General features: G+C 44.2%; 2 long non-coding RNA genes across 2 annotated transcripts in view; one reads left to right on the plus strand and one right to left on the minus strand.

Moving 5' to 3' along the window:
• LOC125387963 (uncharacterized) overlaps nt 1–7,959 on the plus strand; it is a 31,066-nt gene extending 23,107 nt beyond the window's left edge. Inside the window, exons 3-4 of the long non-coding RNA XR_007228052.3 lie at nt 4,097–4,256; nt 7,686–7,959. This is a non-coding gene — a long non-coding RNA (uncharacterized LOC125387963). The remainder of the gene's footprint in view (nt 1–4,096; nt 4,257–7,685) is intronic.
• A 5,304-nt stretch (nt 7,960–13,263) lies between these two features.
• Nucleotides 13,264–15,635, minus strand: LOC146892369 (uncharacterized). Its single transcript, XR_015004331.2, has 2 exons — nt 15,469–15,635; nt 13,264–15,307 (listed from the first exon to the last, which is right to left on the minus strand). It is a non-coding gene; the product is annotated as an uncharacterized LOC146892369 (long non-coding RNA).
• Between the last annotated feature and the right edge of the window lie 10,055 nt (nt 15,636–25,690).

A 25,690-nucleotide genomic window follows, 5' to 3' on the forward strand; every position in this document is an offset into this window, starting at 1 on the left:
AGGTGGATCTGTGATCTTGAGGAAAGCCTGGTCTGTAGAGTGAGTTCCAGGACAGCCAGGGCTGCATAGAGAAACCCTGTCTTGAAAACAAAACACAAAACAAAGAAAAGAATTGGAGGCTGCCGGGCAGTGGTGGTGCACACCTTCAATCTCAGCTCTTGGGAGGCAGAGGCAGGCAGATCTCTGTGAGTTCGAGGCCATCCTGGTCTACAAGAGCTAGTTCCAGGACAGGCTCCAAAGCTACAGAAAAACCCTGTCTTGAAAACAAACAAACAAACAAACAAACAAAAAGAATTGGAGCCTTAACCCGGTCTTGGAGCTGTTGAGAGGATTGGACAGGTAGTTCAGTCTATGAAGTGCTTGCTAGAAAAGTCAGGAATAGAGTTCAATCTTCCAGAACCCATATGAAAAAGCCTGGGATAGTGATACTCACTTGTAACACCAGTGCTGGGGAGGCATAGAAGGGTTAATCCTGAAGTTTCTGACCAGCCTGTGAACCCCAGGTCCCAGAGAGAGACCTTATTACAAAAAAAAAACAAAAACAAAAACAAAAACAAACAAGATAAACAAGTTTTGAGGAACGACACCAGAAGTTTTGGCCTCTGATCTCCTCACCTACACAACATACATACACACACACACACACACACACACACACACACACACACACACATGAAAAGAATTAGAGGATAGACTGAACATGCATTTTGCAACTTGAGAGTTCCTGCTCAGATGTATTCAAGTAATAGAGCCCCTAAACATTCATTTAGGACATCTTTTACAAGACTACTTAAATGTAGGAGAATACGAAACCATGATGCGTCCCTATCAAAAACTGCTAAGATAAGAGGGAGTCATTTGTAAGATTCCTGTGAACTCACTAAGGGCTTTAGAGGATCCTTTAATTAGTATAAGAACACAGAGCTGTTGTAATCTGTCAGGAACAGCTCCAAGCTAGAGTTGAGATGGCATCTGATAAGTGCTTTACAACACTTCCGTGGAAGAGCCTAGTCTTACCCTTGATTTGAATACGGGAAATGGTTTAGAGAATTTAAATTACTGACCTAATGATGATGGGAAGATGGTTTCTGGATAATTTACATACACACACACACACACACACACACACACACACACACACACACATTGTCATTACATTTTCTCATTGCATTCACTATCCCAGTGCCTTTGGCTTTTCTGGTTTGTTTTTGAAACAGGAACTTGCTGGGTAAGACCAGCTGTGCTCCAGACTTTTGAGGTCTGCTTGCTTCAGCCTCCTGAGCACTGGGATTACTCTACAGGTGTGGGCAAACACTCATAGGTCTCCCTTTGCTTTTATCCCCAGGGGTGTCTTAATCTGCTTTGTTACTAGCTCCCCAATGGGGCTTTTTAATTCAGTTTTAGCCAGGGGCGGGTGTCTTAGCTCCTAAGTCTGTAAATGTCTTGCTTCCTGGGGTTGAGAATGTTAGGCTGGAACTAATTAGGAGAGAAAGAGAGTGAAAAGCAGGAGGTAAAGCTTCGCAGTTCATCTTTCAAAACGGTTCTCTTGTTACTGTAACAGAGGTCCTTTTGCATCCACAGGCGAAAACAAATTGCGCAAACTAAGGTGAGAGTTGAAGGTAGTGGTCTAAGTACCTCAAGGCTTTAGTCATCCTCCTAAACATCTGTGCATATTTTCCCAGCAGGAACCAAGCCAGATGGAACCTAGGTAGTTGAGAACTCTTCAGGAAAGGAATTCAGAGAAGAGAAAGGGTAGGACTGAGGGAAATCAAGAGGGGATGGTTGAAGGTCCTTTTGCTGGCAACACAGCAGAGCATTACCACTGAGTTGTTCTCCAGGCCTCAAAGGCAACAGGAACAAGAGATGGAGCCCTGAAATCCCACATGGGAACCTGACATTGGCTGGGAAACGCAGCCATCAACCAAGGCTAGTAGAAGGAAGCAATCCCTCTCTCCTTCCTCCTCATCCTTCCTTTGCTGATGGCCCTTATCAGTCAAACCCAACCAGAGACCTCTAACAGCAAGGAGCCCAAGACTGCAACCTACAGAGGGCTGCCTCTCAGGCCTCCCAGAGCAAGGCAGAAGAAGGTGGAGAACAGGTCTGAGTCAAATAAATGAGGATCAGCACATCACACACTGTAACAAAAGATTATTCTGTTTCAAAAACAGTGGAACGGCTCTCATTATGTTAAACACAACGTGTACGCTGAGTCTAACAATCACAAGTGCTGTTTGTAACCAGATCTTACCTGTACAGCATGATTGAAGTCATCCCATAAAATTTCTAAATCCATCTTTTAAGAACTATGTTTTTATACATCCCTTAAAGAACCACATGAAAAACACCAGTATATTCATGAAAGGCTATAATTAATTTTGGACAACTTATGGGCTTTGAAATGCCGTGTTGAAAGCCCAAAATTTCTGTCATTTTTTTTTTCCTGGGAGGAAAGTTACCTAACAGGCAAGACCAAAGATAAATTAATAGATATCTGTGTGGTATGATTCACCAACATCTAGAAAGTGCCTCAGCACTGCACCCTAAGATGGTATACCAAATAATCAGAAGTTCATTTCCATGCCTTAATGGGTTAATGTTTATTGTTTTATTTTTTTTAAACTGAACGTGCTTGAGAATTAGAACACCAATTCATTCATTTACTTAATTTCTCCACCATGAAACATTTATTGCTATTATCTGTTAAAAGTGTACTAGACACCAGAGTAAAAACACAAACATGAATCCTTGTCTGCAAGGTGTTCAGAGTTGAATGGAAATTGGACAAAGTATCCTAGAATTCTAGAACTAGATTATGGAAGAAGAACGAACAAGACCCTATGTGGGAACATCTAACAGTATCGGAAGACAAGAAAAGAGAAGGAGGCGGCGAAGGGCAAGAAAGACCATTGATGGTTGCCTACCGGAAGATAAACAGAAGTGCACTAGCTGGACACAGTAGTGGTGACTAGAGAAAGCAGACTTTTCAGGTCAACTAGGTCCTTCATCCTTTGACTCTAGCGCATATGATGCCACGAAAGGACCCTGGGCGCCAGTGACAAAGGGACTTGAACTCTATCCTAGGAGGTCAATGGAGGATTCGGTAAAGGAGAGGTTAAGATTTACTCTATGGAAAAATCACCCCTGAGGAGTTCGTAGAATTAAACGAAGGAGGCAAGACAAGAAAATGAATCTGCTAAAAGAGCTTGGTCATTTGTCTAACAAGAGATGGGAAAGCGCCAACTAATGAGGGGCAGTGAGCGTAGACAGGGCAGAGGTATTCAGAAAAATACCAAGAAGGTGAACATGGCTTTATTATCATGGTAAAAACTAGAAGAGGGTCTAGGAGAGTCAGAAAGTTGTCCATGTTTTGCCTTCAGGCCTGGGCAGAGCTTTTAGCCCCAGCTGACGTGAAGACGGTGGAAGAGCGTGTTTGCATAGGGAAGTGACTGGGTTTTGGTTGAACACCTTGAGAAGGAGTCTGTCCGTGAGAGTAGACTGAGTGACTGGCCAGACCATGGGTGCTGATGAAGCAATGGGCTGATAGGCATCCTCTTCAGAAACCGTGTGGAGCAGGCAGAGAGGAGATGTGTAAAGGCCAATCTTTCCATCTGTGTTTATTAGGCAATGGCATAAAAACGTGTGAAGGCAGACGCACACTGAGATCTTAAGGAAGCAAGGCCTGCAATATAAAGTGTACAGAGACAGGGCATAGGAGCTGGGCTGCACTTGGCTGTAAGTACCAGAATAAAGTGGCACAGGGAACAGAATAAATGTCTTATCAAGAAATCTGAAAAGTTGGCACAGAAATTAAGGGTTAAACGTTAAGGAGAGTTGGGACATCAAGGTCCTCTCCTGTGCTTTATTCCTTTTCCTGGGGGAAAACTTTCCACAGGGGACCCTGTCAGATGTTTCCTGAGGTGTCCCTGACAAGGCTCTTTCCCACTCTCGTATCAGTGGCTAGGGCTGAACGTGACCATGGTCGTGGTGTCTGGCTTGGATTAATCATGACTCATCCCTGAGGACTGGACAAATAGAATAGGAGTCCTGTCATCAAGGAGGGTGTGAAAATAACTACTTCTATGCCTCCTTTCTATAGGAGTCTAGTAAGAGCAAGAGTGAAGAATGCCCTTTGAATTTTGGATGAAGGAGCGTGTTGGGAGACGCCGTGAGAGGTTCCAGGAGGCATCTGTTAGGGAGAGACCAGTGCGCAGTGGGTTGAAGTCAGAAGGAGACTGCAGACTACTTTCCAGCTAAATGTGAGTATGTGGTACCAATCTCTTGTTGGAAAGAGTTTCCAGTGAATGAAGAGGAGGTGTAGGTAAACTGAGGGAGCAAGAACCGAGCTACTGAGCTAGAATTTCAGAGCAGGAAGACAAACTTGACCCAGGCTGTCATTTGGAAAAGCCCTCTTTAAGGCAACGCTTTTGGAGGATGACTTTCCCCACTTTGAATTTTCAGTGTTGGCCTTGGCTACAAGCTGGGCTTTTTAGTAGTCTGAGTCAGCAACAAGAGAGAAGTGCAGATGAAGCCTTCTTCCGACTCCAACTGTGTGCAGCCGGGGGAGAGCTGTGATTAAAAGGTTTCTACAACGCACTTCAATTACATTCGCTGGAAGGGATTCAATTTTGAACGCCTTCCAGGATTTTTAAATGAGAGATTATATATTTCATAGAAAAAAAAATAAGGGTAAGGTGGAGGGCGGGTGAAACGTCTAATTGAATAAAAGCATAGATTTTCCGCCAAACCCTTGCACTGTAGGTTTTCCCTGGTTCTTAGGAACAGCCTGTGTGCGCCCCTGAACACACCTCTCCTCTGCCTGTTGCTGGATGGAGTGGAAGACTCGCTTGAGAACAGATGTACTCAGCTAATCTCTTGGCTCATGCATTGTCTTGTACGCTGTCCTGGTCACCAGAGTCGCAGCTCGGGAGTTTAAGGAAGACAACAACAAGCAGTAGAATAAACGTTGTGACTAGAAAATGGCAAGCCCCGATCAGAGTCATCTGAAGGCAACCTTGACCTCGGTCCGGGTTGCCAAGCACTATCTATAAGCATGCATTTTCGAGAAAGAATCTTAAGTACAGAGAAGTTAAATACAGGGTAATTCCGTCTGACTCTATCTGGCTGGCGCCTTTTTGAGCTGCTTTACCCAATTTGGAGCAGAATTCCCTCTGGGCTTTACCAATTTAGAAGCAGAGTATCAGCGATGAAGGATTCCAGCAATCCTCTGATTCATATGGGAACAGAGAGATGGGCTAATCCCTGTCGGATACCTAGCCCCAGCCGGGCTGTGCTAGAGCCACGCTTTATGCTTTCACAATATCTTAGTAATTAAAAGAAAAATCCTATGCAAAACTAATCCCCAAACCCTTTGTATCTAGATTGTTGTCAACACTCCCTTTACTTTCAAGAGCTTAAAATAGCTGAAACCCTGGGTTGACCTTGCTGCTTTTCTAGGCAGTGATAAGCTGCCAGCTCGGAAAAGCTTTCTGTGTCTGGAACTGCCAAAGGGAGGTTAAACTGTGATTTGCTTATGTGGTAGTTTGAATGCAAAATGTCCCCCATAGGCTCATGTGTTACAACACCTGCCTGGTGGCGCTGTTTTGGAAAGCTGAGAAATCAGTCAGTACACGGTAGAGAATGGGGGTCGGGCAGTGAGTCACCAGGGGGAGGGTCTTGAGGTTTAGTAGCCACGCCCATCTTCCTGTCCTCCATCTCCTGATCACAGCAATGTGATCAGCTATCTCAGGCTCCCGAGGTGACTGCTTCATGGCCAGTGTATACCTTTTGATCTAGAACGTATATCCTTTTCCTAAACTGTGTCTTATAAAGGATTTAATAATAGCAAGGAGGAGCGTAACATAACTAAATTATCTAATTCCTCAAGTTTCATCTTTTACATTGAAAGTTAAAGAGCATTTTATCTGGTTCTTCTACTTTCTTGTAATAACAGGGCAAGTTAGGGATTGCGCTGATGAGGACTCCCAGGTTCAAGTAACTGGCACTGAACTGGCTAATGCAAAGAAGCAAATAAAATATAGTCAAAAGATCATTTTGATCATTCTTACACTCTCCAGAAGAGGTAAGATCAATGCTAGAGCCTACATAAAATAAAAAGTGACGAAAACATAAATAAAAAGTGATGAAAATCCTGTCATATTGTTAGTTTTATGAGTGCATAGTGCCACTGTTGTTGGGAGGCAGGCACACTGGTCGGCGTTCCTAGCACACCCAGCCCTGGGAACTGTAGTCACCACTCCCATCAGCATGGATCACATTCAAGGATTTGTTCCCTACCATCTTTGCACCTCTAGAGTCCAATGCATATCCTTGTGAAAATACATCTGTTCCACAGAAAATGGTCGGACAGCCAATGATCTAGTAGCAAAGGAAGGAGGAACAGAGAATGTGTATCTGGAACAGAAGCGTTCCACAGTAGAAGTTTTAACTAGGACACTCGAGTAGCTAGGATGGATGGGCAGCCAGAAAAGACAAAAGTTGGCTATAGAGACTTCATTTAATATTTTTTTTACCATCTTCTGTAGTTTATAGATGGTAGGTTAATAAGTTGCAAAATTCAAAAGAACAGATAAGTTATCTAGAAAAAAACAACATCAAATCCCTAAGTTGGCTTCTCCCCAGACTCCCAGCCATCCGTGGTGGAGCATTTACTGTCATCAGTATTATCTTTCCTTCCCTGCAGGAGGATTCTATTTTCTTACCTACTGTAGTCAGGTTTGGTTATGTAATTGGTAGGGGTCAATGATATGTAAGTGTAAGTGACTACCTTATTTCTGGGCAGTAAGAAGCAAGTTTTTGCTCAGCTTTGTTTTCTTTCCTTATACGTTGTTGAGTGTCAATGTTTCAAAGGACCTCAGACTATGTTCCAGGATGTGTTAAATAGTTCACATTTGCCCAGGATCCATGATTTCCATCATGCTTTTTGCTTTGAAATCTTTTTCTTATGAACCCAATCAATAATTATTTTTTTTCTTTTTCATTCTGTTCTCTGCCATTCGTTTGAGTTCCACTAACAAAAAGAAGTAACTAGACCGGAATCCAGAAGGCAAAGGAGAACAACTCTGCGTTATATCCACTGCCTTTCACCTTTCCCTTCCAGGTTGCCATGGGCTGGTTGCATTCCTCTGTCAAAGCTCTCCAGTTTTTGCTGAGTGGCACCCACTCTTACTGGTCACTGATGTTGGTTATCCTCCCTGTTTGTAAATAGCCCATCTATTAATATCTCCTATTCCCCTCATGGGAGTACGTCATCTGCTTCCTCCCAGGACCCTAACACACAGAGCAAAAGATAAGAATTATAGCATCAGGCCCTTCACCCATTCAACTTTAATCATGAAGCATGAACACTGGGATTTGGTGTTTTTTTTTTTTTTTTGTATTACTACGGCAAAACCTGACTCTTTGGTCTGATCTGAAGTTATTCTAGTTTCTTATAATAGACTGATCTCCAGGCAGCTGTTGGTGTCTGTCCTAGTCATGTCTTCTGCTGTTGTGATGAACTCAGCTGAAGGGTTTATTATGGCTCACAGTTCTAGGTGGTAATCTGTCAAGGCGGGGGTATCACAGTGGCAGAGTTTGAGCAGCCGGTCACACTGCATCCACAGTCAGGAAGCAGCGAACGGCGGCTGCTCACGCTCGGCTCGCTGTTTTCTCTTTGTGCAATTCAGGATCTCAGCTTGGGGAATGGTGCCGCCCACAGAGGACGCATCTTCTGACCTCAACCGATCTAATCAAGATCTTTCACAAGAATGCCCAGGCTCATCATCCGGGCATTCTGGAACTCGTCAGATTGATAGCTGAGATTGACCAATACGGTGCCACAGTTTGGGACTGAACAAAAATATGCTCACCGGAGTTCTATTTCTGGAAAATCTAATTTGGTAAGACCGACATAGAGCCTAGATTTATCAAGCTTCAATAAACTTCAAACTATTGGTTTAAGGTTTATTTATTTACTTCTCTGTATCTCTGTCTCTGTCTCTGTCTCTGTCTCTCTCTCTCTCTCTCTCTCTGTGTGTGTGTGTGTGTGTGTGTGTGTGTGCAGGCATATTCATCCCATGGCATGCATTTGGAAGTCAGACAATGACTCCCAGGAGCCTGTTCTTTCCTGTCAATTTGTAGGATCCAGGGACTGCACGTAGGTTGTCAGGTCTGGGCACACAACCTCTACCCACTGAGCCATCTTTCTGGCTCCAAATCATTTTTTTTTTTTAACATTTTCAGCATCGAGGCTAGGTCTTGCAATGGTTTATCTTTTCTCAGATGTGTCTTCCGACTTGTGAAGCATGGTGGTGTTTTAAGAGTTCTTTGGTGAAAAAACAGGACTAGTGGGATGTGTTTCAACAGAGTGACCTATGTAGTCACAGAGGCTGGAGAGCTCAGAATCAGCAGCTCCAGCCTGAGGGCACCTGCTGCCAGAGTCTCCTCGCATTCAGGGACAGTTTTTGTTTGCTTGCTTGCTTTGGTTTTTTCCAATTCAAGCCTTGTCTGTGACTGTGTTACTTTGAATATGCCCTCTCTCATCTGTTCATGTCTTTAGATGAGAAGACCCACCCACATCCAAGACCACAAACTGAGATGTTAATCTGTTCCAAAAATACCTTCACAGATTGAACATAAAGTATTCAGTAATTTTTAACTGGCAAGAATGTCAGGCAAAAGCTAGTATTGGAATGGTTGAGATGTCTCAGAGGCCACCAAGCTTGACAACCTACGTGGTAGAGGGAGAGAACAGAATTCTGAAAGTTGTCCTTGGGTCTTTAGAAGGTGCCACAGCACTTAGACACCCACACACATACCCAAAATAAATATATAAATGTTAAACAATACTAAGAAAAACCAGTATCTATATCTGTTGCTATCAGCGAAATGAGACATTTATTAAAATCTGAAGTTTCTAATTTCATGGGTGTATGAATTCACCATGTGGGTATCAGTTTCCCTTAAAACGCACATTGAACAACCCTTGTTGTCTATCATTTTACCAGCCTACTGCTGAGCTCAGGTTCCCTTCTTGTTGGCTGCGTAAGTTCCTTAAGGTCTGTTTTCTTTATTTTAGCATGGGTGTTTTGCTGCATGTATGTGTATGTAGCATGTGTGTGCCTGGTGCCTGTGGAGGTCAGAAGAGGGTGTGTGATCCTGGAACTGGAGTTACGGATGTTTGTGAGCTGCCGTGTGGGTCCTGGGAATCGAAACTGTGTTCTCTGGAAGAACATTCAGTGCTCTTAACCACTGAGCCATCTCTCTAGCCTACTCCCCATTAAACTCTGCTTTTGGTTTTCTCATCTAGATTATGTTTTCTTTAGTATGGTTAAGTTGGAAGTTGTATATAAAATACTTGTGATAATACATGATGCCTAGTAGACAGCCAATATAGGCGTGATTAAATACATACCTTCAAAAAAAGTTTGGGTGGAAAACTTCATGTCGGTTCATGTAATCATGAAGAGACAACTTGAGGAGTCTCTTCAATTAAAACATTTTTTTTTTTTTTTTTTTTTTTTTTTTTTTTTTTTTGGACAGGCTCATTATGTTGCCCTGACTGGCCGGGAGCTCATAAAGATCCCGCTGCCTCTGCTTCCATGTGCAAATGCTCATATTAAAGGCATGTTTTGCAATTATATATGTGTATGTATATTGAAGAATTAGTAGCTGGGGAGATGGTTCATTTGGTAAAGAGCTTACCAGAAAACCACAAGGGTCTGAGTTTGGCTGTCCAGCACATGTGTAAAAGCTGGGTGCCATGGCAATGCCTGTAACTTCATGGCTTGGTAGGGAGGGGGAAAAAAGATGAGCAGACTCCAGAAGTTCAGGGTCATCTAGTCTAACCAATCAGCGAGCCACGGGTTTAAAGAGAGACCTTGTCTCAAAAAACAAGGTGGAGCTCTACTCAGGAAGACACCAGACAGACAGCAAACTTGGACCTCCACATGCACGCACACACACAGGAACATACGCACATCTCTCTCTCACACTACACAAATAGAAATCAGAGTTGAGAAATGATGGCTGTCTCACTCATCTCTTCCAGGCTCTCTTCTGACACACATCTGCAGGGGAGAGTTTCTGGAAGTGATGCAGAGTAAGGGGTGTGGCTGAGGGAGAGAACAGCTCAGATGTCGGCCGCACAAATCTCCCATGCGGAAACTGTTTCTGATTCAGAATTATTGTATAGATGTATTGGCAAAGAGCGCAACTCTCTTTCAACCAGCGTGATGACTCATTTTTAACCTTACTGAGGAAAAAAAAATGAGACAGGAAGTGGGAGCCCTGGGGCTGGCAGGCAGCCTCTAAACACGCTGCCTCTCACCTACCAGCGATGTACCATGGGAATAAAAGCCTCTCCTCATTTGCAGAGCAAACTGAATGTATTGAACCAGAGGGTATATGCTGTTGAGCATAAGACAGGGGCAGGGGGAGAGGTGACAGACTTTCCTAGGCAGAGGCAGCCTCCCCAGTTCACGTTCTTAACCTTTGCCTCTTGGTTTCATTTTCTGTAGCATTCCTGATAGGCAGCAACAAGTCCAAACTCATTAGTCTTGGGTGGTCACAAACTTTATCTTTGTTAAATTAATGTCACCGGATACCACTTAAAAGGTAGTGGCTCTGAAACAGTCTTCTGTGCATGTTTGTGTACACACAAGTGTGTGGTGTGCTCCACCTCTGTATGCATAGGTGAAGCCCAGAGCACTATCATTATCCAGGTTATGCTTTGAGACAAGGTCTCTGAACCGGAAGCTCTCTATTTGGCTGCCTGACCCAGGGAGTCCCGCTGTGCCATCCCCACACCCCACCTCCCCAATGCTGCGGTTCCAGATCTGTATCGTCACATTCAGATTTTATGTGGTTACTGGGGGTGCAAGCTCAGGTCTCCATGTTTGCCCAGAGGGCACTTTAGCTGTGGAATCAGATCTCCAGCCCCTAGATCAGCTTTGAGACATTTTAGCGTCATTCTCCACACTCCCTACTGAGCTTTGTAGCAGCCTAGAAGATTCCCACCCTCCTTATGCGAGGCCTGGCCCCTTTGCTTCTTTGTTTTGTTCTGTGGTTGCCAAGGTCCTGGTACCGCAGGCTCTGGTGAGGTGGGTTTTGATTCTTTTTGTTTTTTTTTCAAATATTTATTTATTATGTATACAATATTTTGTCTGCGAGTATGCCTGCAGGTCAGAAGAGAGCACCAGACCTCATTACAGATGGTTGTGAGCCACCATGTGGTTGCCTGGAATTGAACTCAGGACCTTTGGAAGAGCAGGCAATGCCCTTAACCGCTGAGCCATCTCTCCAGCCTGGGTTTTGATTCTTTTGAGTACCTGGGGATCTTTGCCAAATGTTTCATCCAACAACAGGATATTTTCAGCAACATTCCCATTTCACACCCCATTCTTAAATATAAAAACACAAAGCAATGATCGCAGGAACTTATTGCAAGAGAATGTCAGTTGGGTGCAAATAGTTTACAGCTATTTCATAGTCTATCATCTTTGAGAAGGTAACTTTTTTTTTTTTTTAAGAAGCACCCTCATAAAAACATCAGCACTTCAAGTTTGCTCTTACGTTTGGGGTCTTTCTTTCTTTTTCCTTCCTCTGCTACCCATCACATCTCCAAAGACAATGTGAAACAAGAAAACAAACAAACAAACAACACAAAACCAGGATGGGTCACTCAGTCAAGAAGGCAAGGAAATCAGGAAGACCTAGTATTTATCATTCCCACGGTCTGTTATTTATACTGTAACTGTGACGGGTTTGGGGCGGCAAAGCAGAGCGGAACCCTATCACCTTCCTGCCTCTCTGGCTCCAGCTTCCAGCACTTCCTGGAGTTATAATCAAGGGTTCCATCCTTTTCAAATGCAGACGTGCCTGGAGAACACCAAATGTTTTATCAGCCTGGGGAGATGGCCCAGTAGGTAGAGGCGCTTGCCACCAAGCTGACGGCCTGAGTTTGATCCCAGCAAGCCATGTGAGAGAAGAGAAAGTGTGTGACCTTCACATGTGTGTTGTGACATGTGTGCACATGCCTGAACTTGCACATATACACATATTATCTAAATGAATCAATGAATAATGAGGAAATGAATGCAATGTTCAATATTCTATCGTCTAAGGTGAAGATTTTCTTCATGGGACATAATTTTATCCCCATGTTGAACAATTGGTTATAAAGTAGCATTTTTAAAAAGAACTATTTAAAATATTGATATATGAAATATCACTATATTATAGTAGTTTCTTTTATTTTCTACTTTATAATAGTAAAAACACAAATTTATCATTTTCACCACTGTAAGTGTCCATTTCACATTGTTATGGAAGAACAAATGCACAGAGCATGTTCATCTTGCAAAACAAGAACTCTAGATGTATCCAACAACACCACCAAAATCCTCATTCCGTCTTCTTTCAGCCCAAGACTGTTTCTGTGAATTTGACTTTTTAAGAAGGACCATATGGTACTTCTCTCTCTTTCTATGTGTATAACTGTCTTATTTCTCTTAGCATAATGTTCCCCAAGCTTTAGCCATACTGAGTCTATGACAGAATTGCCTTCATTTTTAAGGCTGAATAACATTCCACAGTCGATATGTGACTGGTGCGGGAGAATTATCTGTATTCTGTCAATCATGTATTTTAATAAAACGCTGATTGGCCAGGCAGGCAGTATAGGCGGATCAACCAGACAGGAAGTAGAGGCGGGGCAAAGAGAATAGAATAAGGTTATGGAGGAGGAAGGTCCCTCCGGCACTCCTGCGCAGATCACTGAAGAAGCAACATGTAAGCTGCCCCCGCTGGAAAAGGTACTGAGCCATTATGGCTAACATAGATGAGAATAATGGGTTAATATAAGTTATAAGAGTTAACAAGAAGCCTGACCTAATGAGCCAATCAGTTTATAACCTGATGTAGACTCCATGTGATTTTCCTTGGGACTTGCTGGCTTGTTGGGGTACTGGGCGGGACAGAAACCCCAACAAGCTGGCCCTCGTGTTACATGTGACTCATTTTCTTTTCATCCATTCTTCCATGTTAAGACATTAGGATTGCTTCAGTCTCTTATTATTGTGATATCTTTGTGGTTTTAATATTAAAATTCAACTCCTTTTTGATTCCTGTAATGGATCTACTATAATACTGCCAGTAAGACAATGTTGCAATAGGGGGGAGTGTATAGTATTAAGAGAACCAAGGTAGGAAGCAATCTTAGTTTGGGTTTCTATTGCTATGAGGAAACATCATGACCAAAGCAACTTAGGGAGGAAAGGGTTTATTTGGGTTACGCGTCCATATCACTGTTCATCTTCGAAGGAAGTCAGGACAGGAGCTCAGACAGGCAGGAACCTGGAGGTAGGAGATTGTGCAGAGGCCGTGGAGGGGTGCTGCTTACGTGACTTGGTCAGCCTGCTTTCTTATAGCACCCACAATACCAGTCCAGGGATGGTCCCACCCATAACGGACTGGGTCCTCCCCCATCAATCACCAATTAAGAAAATGCCTTACAGGTTTGCCTACAGGTATTGTCTTAACTGAGGTTCCCTCTTCTCAGATGACTTTAGCTTGGGTCAAGTTGACATAAAACTTATCTGGCACAGAAGCCAAAGGGATGTGGGTTATTTAAGATGAGGAGACAAAGAAAGGCTGAGCTGGAAGGCTCAGTGGGACGGGAGAAACACAGGGGAAGGGCTTGTTTTCCAGTGGAGACAGATGAATGTCAGGAGCTTTAGGGAGGCCCAGAAAGACAAGCAAAAGAACACCAGCAGTTCCGGACTCTCAGGATTTCTCTTTGCAGAAGCGGCCAGCAGGCTGACTAAAGTCATTAGAGGAGTACGAGGGAGGACATGGGCGCTTGACCAGCACTCAGGATTAGATGTGAAGCCAAGAAGAGATTGGGTGTCAGTGTGGGGTGGACATAAAGGTTTCCTTTGGGAGTGTCAGCTTCTTTTAAAAAGTTATTCTTTGGCAATTTTGTGCAATTTTATACTAAATTTTGGAGCGTTCCACTTCCATTACCCTCTCTCATCTTCTTCCCTTCCTGGCTGAAAAACTTCTCTTCTCTAAAAAGTCCCCCCTCCCTGCCTGCTTTGATGTATTTGTTGTTGTTGGTGGTGGTGGTGGTGACCCAGCGAGTTCAGTTAGGGTCTCTGGAATGAACATGGGGTTACTGTTCTTTCTTTTTTTGACTGGGTCTCACCATGAAGATTTGGAACTGGCTATGTAGACCAGGCTGGTCTTGAACTCACAGACCTCCACTTGGCTCTGCTTTCCGCGGCGATGGTATTAAAAGCATGCACCCCTATGCCTGGCTATTGTTTCTTTTTTAAATTTAAATTTTATTTTAGGTGTATGAGTGTTTTGCTTACATGTATGTCTGAGTACCACATGCGTGTCTGGTGTGCATAGAGGCCCTAAGAGAGTATTAGATCTCTTGGAACTGGAGTGACAGATGACTGTGAGCTGGCATGCGAGTGCTGGGAACTGAACCTGGTTCTATTGGAAGAGCAGTCAGTGCTCTTAACCACTGAGCCATCTCTCCAGCCCCTATTGTTATTTCTTTTCTTTTTTCTTTTTCTTTTTTTCTTTTTTTCAGAGACAAGGTTTCTCTGTGTAACAGTCCTGGCTGTCCTGGAACTCGCTTTGTAGTCCAGGCTGGCCTCGAACTCGCCTGCCTCTGCCTGTCAAGTGCTGGAATTAAAGACGTGCACCACCACTGCCCAACCCTATTGTTATGTCTTAAGCCAAAATCTTAAGTATGCTTAAATGATTGTTTCAACTTAACTATTGTTACATAAAACTATCTAGTCACTAAACTTATTTAATAAAAAACAAAACAAAACACTCCTGATGATTTTGTAGGTCAGGATTCAAAGGCTTAGTGAGGTCGTTTGGCTCTGAGCCTTGAGGAGTCAGTGGTGGCTGGTATAGCACAGCCAGCCTATTTCCAAAATGGCAGCTCCACAGATATACAGTACCTCAACTCTCCTTGGGCAATTCTTCCTTCTCCAGTGATCCTTATAGGAAGGCTGGGAACAATCATACTCATTATATTGCGATTCATTTCTGAGCTCTCCAGATGGAAGGCACAAGGTTTTTCTGTCCTAGACTTGAAAGTCAGAGACTGTCGCTTCTGCTGCTTTCTATTAGTCCTGCAAGTCATGGACGCTTGCATAGACTCAAGGGAACCGAACAGAAAGACTCCAACTCTTGAAGATCGATATCATGACCACCGAGAGGAAATGACTTCAGGGCAACTATCTTGGAGACAAGAAAGGAGGAGGAAGCGAAGTTCCTGAGGTACCTGAGGTGGTGGGAATAGATGAGACCTGAGTTTAGAACAGCACCTGGGTTGCTTGCAAAGCCTCTGGCAAGAGGACGGATCTCCCTTTATGCTACACATGCTCAGTCCTCAAAGGCGACCTGAAATATTTTGAGCTGTCTTACAAAGTCCCAGTGACTTACCCAGTTTCTTCATGTACCTGGCTCCTTCCAAGAGGAAGTGCAGGGGAAAGCTTGGGAGAGCACTTTGCTAAGCCAATGGACACTACGATATACATGGATAAATAAATAAATAAATAAATAAATAAATAAATACGGAAGATGATGGTTCACTAAGGTGCACTGGTCTTCTGGACTCTTCCGTCTGAAATACACACCGAGGAAAGCTCTGGTCAAAGGTCTTTCTTTCTATCTTTACCCACCTACTTTCATGAGTGATCAGCTGCTGCCTTTAATGACTCCATTGTTCTGGCCCTTGGAGAGGAAGTGTGGGTCCCTGCAGGTAAGTCACCTATCTAGACGGCTCCCCCTACTAGCTATGTATGACCATTGTGCAAAGTTACTTGAGGGAACATTGATTTTTCCATCCACCCCAGAGGCGCCAGTAAGCTCCCTGTAACCTCCGAGGTTATGTGCTGAGAATAAAATAACATTATCCACGCAAGGTGGACCTGGCTCTAGGTAAAGATGGGGTGTTTTTTTTGGCAGTCGCAACGCTGCATCTTCAGGGGCACCCCTCAGCTTCATCTCTGCATGGGAAGCACAAGTTCAGCTCGGTGTCATCCCAGGACTCTTTCTAAGAAGCTGGAGATGGTGGTGACTCACTCCCACAAGCTGGGCACCTAGGGCAGGAGTGGAATTTTACCCCCTGCTTCACGCGGGCTTTACAAGCTGCTCTGGGTTTACAGGGAGAAAGTACCTTGGGCACTTACATAAGACCATAAAGTTCACTGAATCAGAGGTGAGAAAAGGGACTTTGAGCATTTATCTGCCTCGCCTAAGCCCTCCTGACACATTATTCTGTCCATGTGAACAGCTCATGGGATTCCTCATTTGTTCCGTTTCCAGCCACCTGCTGTCTCAGCCAGTGCTGTCCTCTCTGGACCCAGATAGGTACCTGAAGCCCGGTCTGGACTGATTTAGAACCCTGCACTTCCTTTTTACCCAAGAGAAACTTTGGAAGAATGCTACGTATCTTCCTTTGCCTAACACTGTGAGTGGCTGCTTTGGGACCAGCTCAAGAATTCACGGTACCATGATGGCAAGCACAGGGATGTGGGATGTCCTTCTGTATATGTGTTGCTTTTATTGGTTGATGAATAAAGAGTTTTCAGCCCTTGGCTTAGCAGAGTAAAGCCCGGTGGGAAATCCAAACAGAGCTATAGAGAGGGAGTCGGTAGAGTCAGAGAGAGGCCATGTAGTTACCGAAGGAGAAAGATACCAGAACATTACTGGTAAGCCACACTCTTATGGCGATACATAGATTAATAGAAATGTGTTAATTTAAGATGTAAGAACTAGCTAGGAATACGCCTGAGCCATTGGCCTAGTAGTGTTATAATGAAGAGTTTCTGTGTGTTTGTTTGGGTCTGCGTGGCCAGGAAACAAAAGCACAGTCTCCACTTACAGCACAGATAGCACAGATGAAGAGCCGACATGATCTCTTTGTTTGGGCTGCCAGATACCCAGGCTGCTAGAATCACCTTCTCAGTTCCTCCGGCTGCTCTTGGCCCTTCACAGTATCCAGCCTTTGCAATGAGAATCAATTCCACCCACGGTCTCTGCACACCTGCACAGCTGGCCATTTCTCTGGAGTGGACTCAATATAGCCTGACCTCAAAGCTTCAGACAGGGCCTGCTCTTGTCTCCCATGCTTTTCACGGAAGCACAGGGACTTGATGGATCCCGGATGTCCTCCCTCCAGCCTTCTCATGACTCTTTCTCCCTTTCTCCCTTGTCAGAAAGTGTCTCCCCAGCCATTCCTTCATCCTCACACTCCCCAAGCCCTGGAAATCTTGCTCTGCCCTTTCTTCCCAATTTATGTGGGCCTTGGTGAATTAATTCATTTATTTGACAGGGTCTCCTGCAGTCCAAGCTGGCTTGGAACTTGCTATAGCCAAAAGCGAACTTGAGCTAGTGATTCTCCTGCCTCAGTCTTCAAAGTGTTGAGATGGTGTGTACCACCATGTAATGTCCTGTGAATTATTGACCGCCTCGACTACACAAGAAAATTACATACTCCGTGTATATATTCACGTTAAGTAAAAAAAAGTAAAGTTTTTCCCTCTATGCAATCAACTTTCACCCTATGGGGATTATATCATGCCTATTGATCATGAATATCCCCAAACTAAATGAACATGAGCACATAGTTTATTTACGAAACAAAGATAAAGCTGGTAGGGGGTGGTAAGAGGTAGTTGAAGTCTAGAGGGGAATGTGGTAAAATGGAGCAATTTACTACTGTTAGGCAACCAGAGTTCAGTCTAGCTGGCTTTGCTGGAAGCCCTCACTCCCAGATCACCTGCCCTGAGGGACCAGTTACCCTTGGCCACCATCCTCGGTCATGTGCTGGAAGTCACTTGGAGGATGGTCATTCTCTAGTAATTTTGTCTTCCATGAGCAGGATGAACTAAAGAAGACAGAGAAGCCCTTAGTGGCTGTGTGAGTGCTGACAGTAGTCTTAGGTGCTGGCTAAGGACGCACAAATGTTCATTGTGAGAGGACATGTTCCAGGGACATGGGCATTCATGACATTATTTCTTAGGTTTCCTTCTCTTGCTTCTCCCCATGACATGCTATTCTATGTAGCATTAATCCCAGAAGAGATGTGATTTTTATACTGTGTTATCCCCCTGAAAGTATGCTTTCAGGCTGATATAGTTTTTATAGTGATAACTTACAAAAGTTACACAATTTCACCTCCTGCAGATTTCATAATATCCATAACCATCCCTCCACGGACAAACATAATTTTATTTTCTGTTATTGGAAATTGCTAAAAACCAAACAAAACCAAAAAAAAATCCAGCAAACAGAATTAGAATACAACACCGTGTCAAGAGTGGTTGCCTTGAAGTGACAGAATTATGGGCATTTTTTTGCTATTGTTCTATTTTCCTGTAGTTGTTTACATAGATAGGAAAATAATAGTTTCAGGAACTAACTTGGCGGAGAAGTAGTACCCAGTTGTTCAGACTCTGTTCTAGGTGTTGCTGAGAAAGCATTTAAGGCTGCGATAAAGGTCTACAATCAGTTAACTTTATGACAGGGGTTATCGTAAAAAAAAAAAAAACTTGTATTGATGTGATCCAATTAGCTGAAAGGCCTTAGGAACGGAACCGAAGGCTTTGCTTGGACGATGCCTCATTTCCTGCCTGCATTTTCAGCCTGTGCTTCCTGATGACCTGTGCTATGGATTGTGGACCCGCCTAGCCAGCTTCCACGATTGCATAAGCCAGCTCCTTACAAAGGATTTCGTGTCTGTTTCTGTGGAACTCTTAATAAACCTACCCTTTTTCATTTTCTACCACTAGAGACTCTGTGAAGACCAGTTTAAAGCACAGAGAACGCTTAGGGGGATATTTTTTTCTTCTCGTCCCCTCCCCGCAAGATCAAGACTTCCAGATGGAGCTCGAACATATGCAGTAAGAACGATCTTTGTTGCAAGTCCCATACAACTGATGTGGCGCCAGATTAAAGGGTGAGCCATACAGGCAATTGATGAGGTGCCGATTTAAGACATGTCTCAAAACATAACCTGAAAAGATGAAGAGCAAGGTGTCCATCCAGAGTCCTCTCAGAAGATCCCCGAGTGTGAGCAAGGTATAATTTAGCAAATTGTTTGAACTGAAGCAATGAGAATTCCAAGGAGGGTGAAGGTTCAGAGAGAAGGTGAGAGTTCTTGACCAGACCTCCTAAGCGGAGCATCCAATGGTCACTGGGAATGTGGGACGTACCAGTTTGGGAACAGCACTGAACTTAGAGGGGGATTGAGGAAAAGCAAACTTTACCCCAGTATTCAGTCATCCCCAGGAAGTTGTCCTCCTTAAGAAATTTAACTATTTAAACATAATACTAATGAAAGGAACTCATTCCCTTGTCTTATGTGCTGTCCCTTGTCTTAACCGTCCTTACCGAGGCTCAGTGGAGATCTACTGCACTCGCTGCTGGTTAAGTCTTGGGACATGTTCAGAGTTTGAAAGCGAGTTTGTATGGCAGTGGGGGTATGAACAGACCCACCCCTTGAAGGTCCTCAAAGGCATGAGCTTTCAGTACCCCCTTTCCATTCATTTATAAGCAGTGAACTTTGAATACTAGACATTAGTACTAGACATTAGCATAGACATGCTAAGCCTCAGAATGAGAGAGACAGCTTGTCCCACCTCCTGATGGAGTCTAGATGAGAGACAGCCGGTGACTAGATTGTGACTATTTCCATACCTACACAGCAGCCCGGGAAAGCCAGCACAAGGCTGCCTGGGGACTGGAAGACAAGCCAGAACATTAGAGTCAGCCTCACAGAAGCAGGGGGTTTTGTGGGATTGAATGTCAAGTTGCCTTTCTCATGCTGTCCCCAAGCTCATACGTTTGTGTCCGAGTGTGTACTTTATGGGTAGGAGGGAAGGGCGAGTGGGGTATAACGGGTGAGGAAGTCAGCTCCTGGTGTTTTTTCATTTTGGCACTTAGAAAGACTACGGCACTTAGAAAGACTACAGCCATCTCCCAGCAAAGGAGCAGAGAGAAGACAAATACCATGAGGAGATGAGCAACTGCCAGTACCCCAGGTCCTCAGCCTTAGCAGGGTCTCCCCAGTAACTGAATGAAGGCTCAAGCCATAGGATCTAATAGAAGCCGCACATTGACAGAAATGATCAGTAGGGGAACGGGGCCAGAAAGGCCCATGCTGGAAAAGCAGAGTTTACACCGAACATTTCCACTGACTGGTACTTATTCCTGGGATGGGGCTAGTGCTTCCTGAAGCTTGCTACTGGATGACTCATTTCTTTGTTCTAATAGTAGGGTAATCAACTAATAGAAAAAATAAGTGATGACGAAGACTTTTTTTTTTTTTGAGGCAGGGTCTCATTGTGGAACCCTGGCTAACTTGGAACTCACTATGTAGACCAACCTTAGCCTCAAATTCACAGAGACTGTCCTTGCCGCTGTGTCCCAAGTACTGGGATTAAAGGCGTGTGCCTCTTAATATGTCAGGTTGGAGTGGGACATTTTTAACTCATCTTTTACTGCTAGTCAGCATTACTTTCTGTTTCTTATTATTTCTGATTATTTTCTCTTGACTGTAACTATATTAGACTCTCTTTTTTTAAACAAGCCTTGCCTTTACTAATTTATTTTAAATTCAACAAACTCTAAAACAACTCTCATCATTAAAGAGATCCTCTGAATTTTTTCTGCTCAGATCCCTCTGATCTTGCCAGGGTGGTCAAGGACATGTTGAGTGTAAGCAGGATTTGGCCAGTGGGAAGATACGCTTTGGTGTAACAGGAGGAGCGGGATGCTTGTCATCCGGTCCGCCCCACTAGCTTAACCCCCGAAATAATCACACAGAAACTGTATTAATTAAATTACTGTTTGGCCCATTAGCTGTAACGTCTTATTGGCTAACTCTCACATCTTTATTTAACCCATTTCTGTTATCTGTATATAACCACGAGGTCGTGGTTTACCAGGAAAGATTCAGCATGTCTGACCTGGCGGCTCCATGGCAGCTCTCGCATTCTGCTTTCTTTCTCCCAGAATTCAGTTCTGTCTTCTCTACCTACCTAAGTTCTGTCCTATGAGGCCAAACAGTCTTTCTTGATTAACCAATGAAAGCAACACATAAACAGAAGGACCTCCTATGCCAGCTTTGGCCTTTATAGTGATGCTGTGTGTAGTTCTGAACGTAGAACACTACTTCTGGGGCTGGCGAGATGGCCCAGAAGGTAAGAGTACTTGTCACTCTTGCAGAGGACCTGAGTTCCATTCCCAGCCCCTAAGTCAGGCAGCTCTCAACTGCCTGTCACTCCAGCCCTCTCTGGCTTCCGCAGACACCTACACATGCATGGCATACACTCACACAGACACACACATAAAAGATAAAAATAAAAAACTTAAAAAAAAAAGCCCAGCAATTCTAATTTGGTAACTTTACACACAGAAGAAATTTACTGTTCTATCTCAAAGCCTCAAAATCAAGCCTGACAAATGCAAGGGCTAGGGCCAGACTTCCGGCTAAGTCACAATGCTGGGAAGGTCTGCTTAAACATCTTTGCTCCTAGACACTCTCCTTATGGGGACTTCATTCCTGTGAGAACGATTTGCAAACAAAACATGATGATGCATACCTGGCAACCCAGCGCTCAGGAGGCGGACACAGGATGACTGGGGACTACATAGCAACACCAGCCCAGGCTATACAGCAAGAATCTTGTCTTAAGAAATGACAGCTTTCAAAATTCTTTGGCATGTTTGAGTCCTTATTTCAGATGCTGTGATGGAGGAGGAAGGGAGAGCCTTGGGTCATGTGCCAGAGCTCCGGTTCCTGACGCTCAGAGAGAACACACACACACATTCTTTTTGGCAGCCACGGTAGGCAACACAGCCAAGGGTAGGGGTGGGGCACAGAGAACAGTGCCAACACTGGCTTTTAGTTTTTCAACAATGAGCAATTTTCATGAGAACATAAGATTTAATTTTTGTGCTATGAAAAGTCAGTGAAATATTTCAGATATGAACTAAAATTTGGGTATAACAAACGAAAGCATTGTACCCTGCAGTTTATAAGCTGTGGTACAATAGGGAGGTAATAACTCATATTCTGTCTCCTTGTCTGGGCATCTCTATGCCATCCCTGCTGATTCTGGACCTGTTTAAACATAGCCATGTGTGATTTCTCTCTGGCTTGAGACACAGTATGATGAGGAAGGACACCTCTAAAGAGACATCTCTGTGGCTGAGTCTTCCGCCTGTGTCGAGGGCAACAGCCACCACATAGGACCTACAGAGTGGAGCATTTCAATGAGAATGTTGTCCAAATTGTCAGCGTTTGACAGTAACTAGCAACAGTTTGGCTTGGAATCGCTTTCCCTCATTTTACTGACTTTATTTAGTGGTTCCGGGGATTGAACTTAGGGCCCAGTGCACACTAAGCAAGCACTCTGTCTCTACGCTGTAGCTTTGGCCCTTGTTTTAAATTCTTAGGCTGAATGTGTGGGCCTGTACCCAGTAAGAGATATGCACAGAGGAGGGGGGGGTCAGAGAAGGGCTTTGATTTGTACCAGGTCCATATAGTATATCCAAAAATCATAACAATAAAACAAGATAGATGGTGTATCAGTGGTGTTACAGCTCCAGCTCTGTCTCAAGCTGAGGTCCAGCATACCCAAGCCATCAGGAAGGCTGTGAGCATAGAGCCATGTGGCCCAGTTAGTCATCCCTGGCTCAGCACTGGCTAGCTGCCTTCAAAATGAAGGCCCTTGGCCATACTAATAATAAGGATGGGAGACTTTTTGGTTCTGTTTACAGGCATCACTATTGTAAGAAAGACAAGAAAAAGCCCATAGTCTGCCACAATGTGTACACATGTCTGAAAGAAAGACTCTGATTAAAATCAAATTCCCGCCCTACACGCAGAACTTCCACTAATTAGGCACATTTGCTTTGTGCAAGACTGGGTATAAAATAACTTCCACTTTCATCATATCTGAGACAGGGCTGGAGGGGGGGTACCAGGAGGATATGGCCCACATATGAAAAGAGGCCATGCTGATGCTCCATCTAAGAGACATTTTATGGTTCTTCGGAAAGCATCTCTTGAGCAAATCAGTGTAACTTTCAGTTGCACTTACTCCTTAGAAGATGGGTTTGTAAGCAGTAGGGTTTTTGTTTCTTTGTTTCTATAGTTTGTATTTTTAGCTGTGTTAGGATTTACCTAACCCTACTCCCCCAATAAATGGGAATAATGAATTCCCAGACACACAGATTGGCAATGACTCTTTCCCCCTCTGAAAAGGGGCACTTTGCACTAAGTGCTTCTGACACTAATGTTCACGCTCAAGCAAACACATTACTGCCAGAGAAGAATGGCTCTCTGAGCTTGCCTGGGATGCTGGGCACAACGGAAGCCGCAGTTGCCCTGGGTCTCATTAAAGTGGGCACAGGGAGATGCAGTCCTGGAGATGCACAGGGGATCCTCGGATTTGCAGGCTTCTGTTCACATATCACACACAATCAGCATCAAACGGCTAGTTCCTACGGAGAGAAAGAAAACTATTAAGTCTGAAATATTTGCATCTCTGAACTCTCTACCCATCTCCTTCTTTGTTCTTGTCTTTTTTTTCCCCTTGCCTGAAAATATTACACACATGCGTGTGCGTGCACCCACACGTATAGAAGAGGACCATTGGAGAATCAGATGAGTTCTAGAGAAAGCTATACTGGTGGAATTATTTCTTAATCTTTTCCGCTGTTGTTAATTCCTTGGAGTGTCTGTGCTCACATTAGCATTTCTGTCCGGAGCTATGACTTATGCTGTCCAAAGGAGTTTCAAACTGGGCCTGTTACCTGGTTACCCACAAATATGCCTGGTCTGTTTGTATAAATCTGAGAGAAAAACCTTCCTTGTCCTTAGGAAACCAGACCATTCCGCATATTAGGAAGGGGACAGTGAGCCCAAGCTCCCATCAGTACTCTGGGCCGCTTGGGGAGCAGTGCCTGGGTAAATAACAGGAGAAGCAGCCCACAGTCTTCTCCTGACTGGTGCGGTTGTATTCGGTTCACAAGGAGGTAGATTTATGGGGCTGAGGATGCAGCCCCGAACGTGGCATCAGACATTCCTCGAGGCGAGCCTAAGACCACATCCCATCTGCATACTGTCACAGCAGTCGCTATTATGATGCCCCCCGCATGGCGCACAATATGCCACAAAACAGCCCAGCTGCTGAAGCACCGAGCAGAAAACAGAGATCAAAGAAACAGGGGCAAAGCAGATGCTGTAGGGATGACAGGATTTTATGGCTCAGACCATCTGTACCTGAAAGAGACTATTAGATCTGCTGAGAGATGGTCCAGCCGTTCTTCCTTTATCAGTGCAGGCTCAAGCACTGGCATCTGGCTATATCTCACGGGTGTCTTTTCACAGCCCCTCCCCCACCCCAAACTGCAGCCCAACAGAGAGATGGCGATGAATCAGGCTGAGCAAGGTTGAGCTTAGGACCCCTGGGGGCACCACATCCAGTAGCAGCCTTGGGAAGAAGATGCCTCCAGTGGTTTCCTGTCCATGGATATATTCCCCAGATGGGAACTGTCAATTCCTGCCATCCAAATGCTTCGGGCTGAGCCCTCTGAGATTGGCTCAGGAAAAGCGATGGAAGAGAGGCGGTCGGTGCTGACAGGGCCAGCTGCTTGTGTATCTTATCTTTGGTGCTGATGGTAAGCAAATGCCCTGTGGCCACCACCCAGCTGCTCATATCAGCACTCTCCTGATTTTACTTAGTTCAACCAGTTCAGTTGAACTGGTTCAGTTATGGGAGAAATCGTCTCTGGTGTTTGATTAAAATGTAGGTTCAGAATCTCTGGGTAGGGGACTCACTGGTTTCGTTTGTTTGTTTCTCATTTAGCAGTATCTTGAGTTGATCCTCATGTTTGTTAAAATTTGAGAAGCACAAGAGTTCTTCGACCATTGGAGCTACATATTTATAATTTATTTTTATCGGCCCTTAGGATTCTGGAGTAGAGCTTATTGCTCAGGTTTTTAACACCACTACTGCTGCTGAATCATTAACCTTTGGAGTCAGTGAGATGTCTCAGTGTTAAACACTTGCTCCCAAGCCTGGCAGTGTGAGTTTCATCCCCAGGACCCACATGGTAGAAGGAAAGAACTGACTCTTGCAAGCTGTCCTCTGCCAGTGCCATGGGCATTGTGGCATGTGCCCCCTTCCCACAATAAATAAATAATGTTAATAATATAAATTATGCATGTAACATGTATATAACATACGTCATGCTTTGGCAAACCATCCCTGTTACTATATGTAAGTCTCATTAGTCTTTGTAGTTTGACTAGGGAATCCATCTTTTTAATGCTTAACCAAGCCTTTGCTTTATTAGCAAATACCACATTGCTTTCAAATGCTTGTGTATAAAGACATACACACACACACTCATACACATAGTCACACACACTCTCACACTCATATCCACTCACACTCTTACAACAGTCACAGTCTCATACACACACACACACACACACACACACACACACACACACGATGAATGCCTTTCCCATATATCCTTACCATCTACCTGCTAGCATTCACTTGGTTTTCCTTTCTGAGCGGACTGGACACTGGACAGAACGGCTCCACCAGCTTACACTGTTACCTTTTCATCTTTCTTGTGT

This window comes from Myodes glareolus, chromosome 11 (genome assembly GCF_982192425.1).
Source record: "Myodes glareolus chromosome 11, mMyoGla1.1, whole genome shotgun sequence".
Lineage (NCBI taxonomy): Eukaryota > Metazoa > Chordata > Mammalia > Rodentia > Cricetidae > Myodes > Myodes glareolus.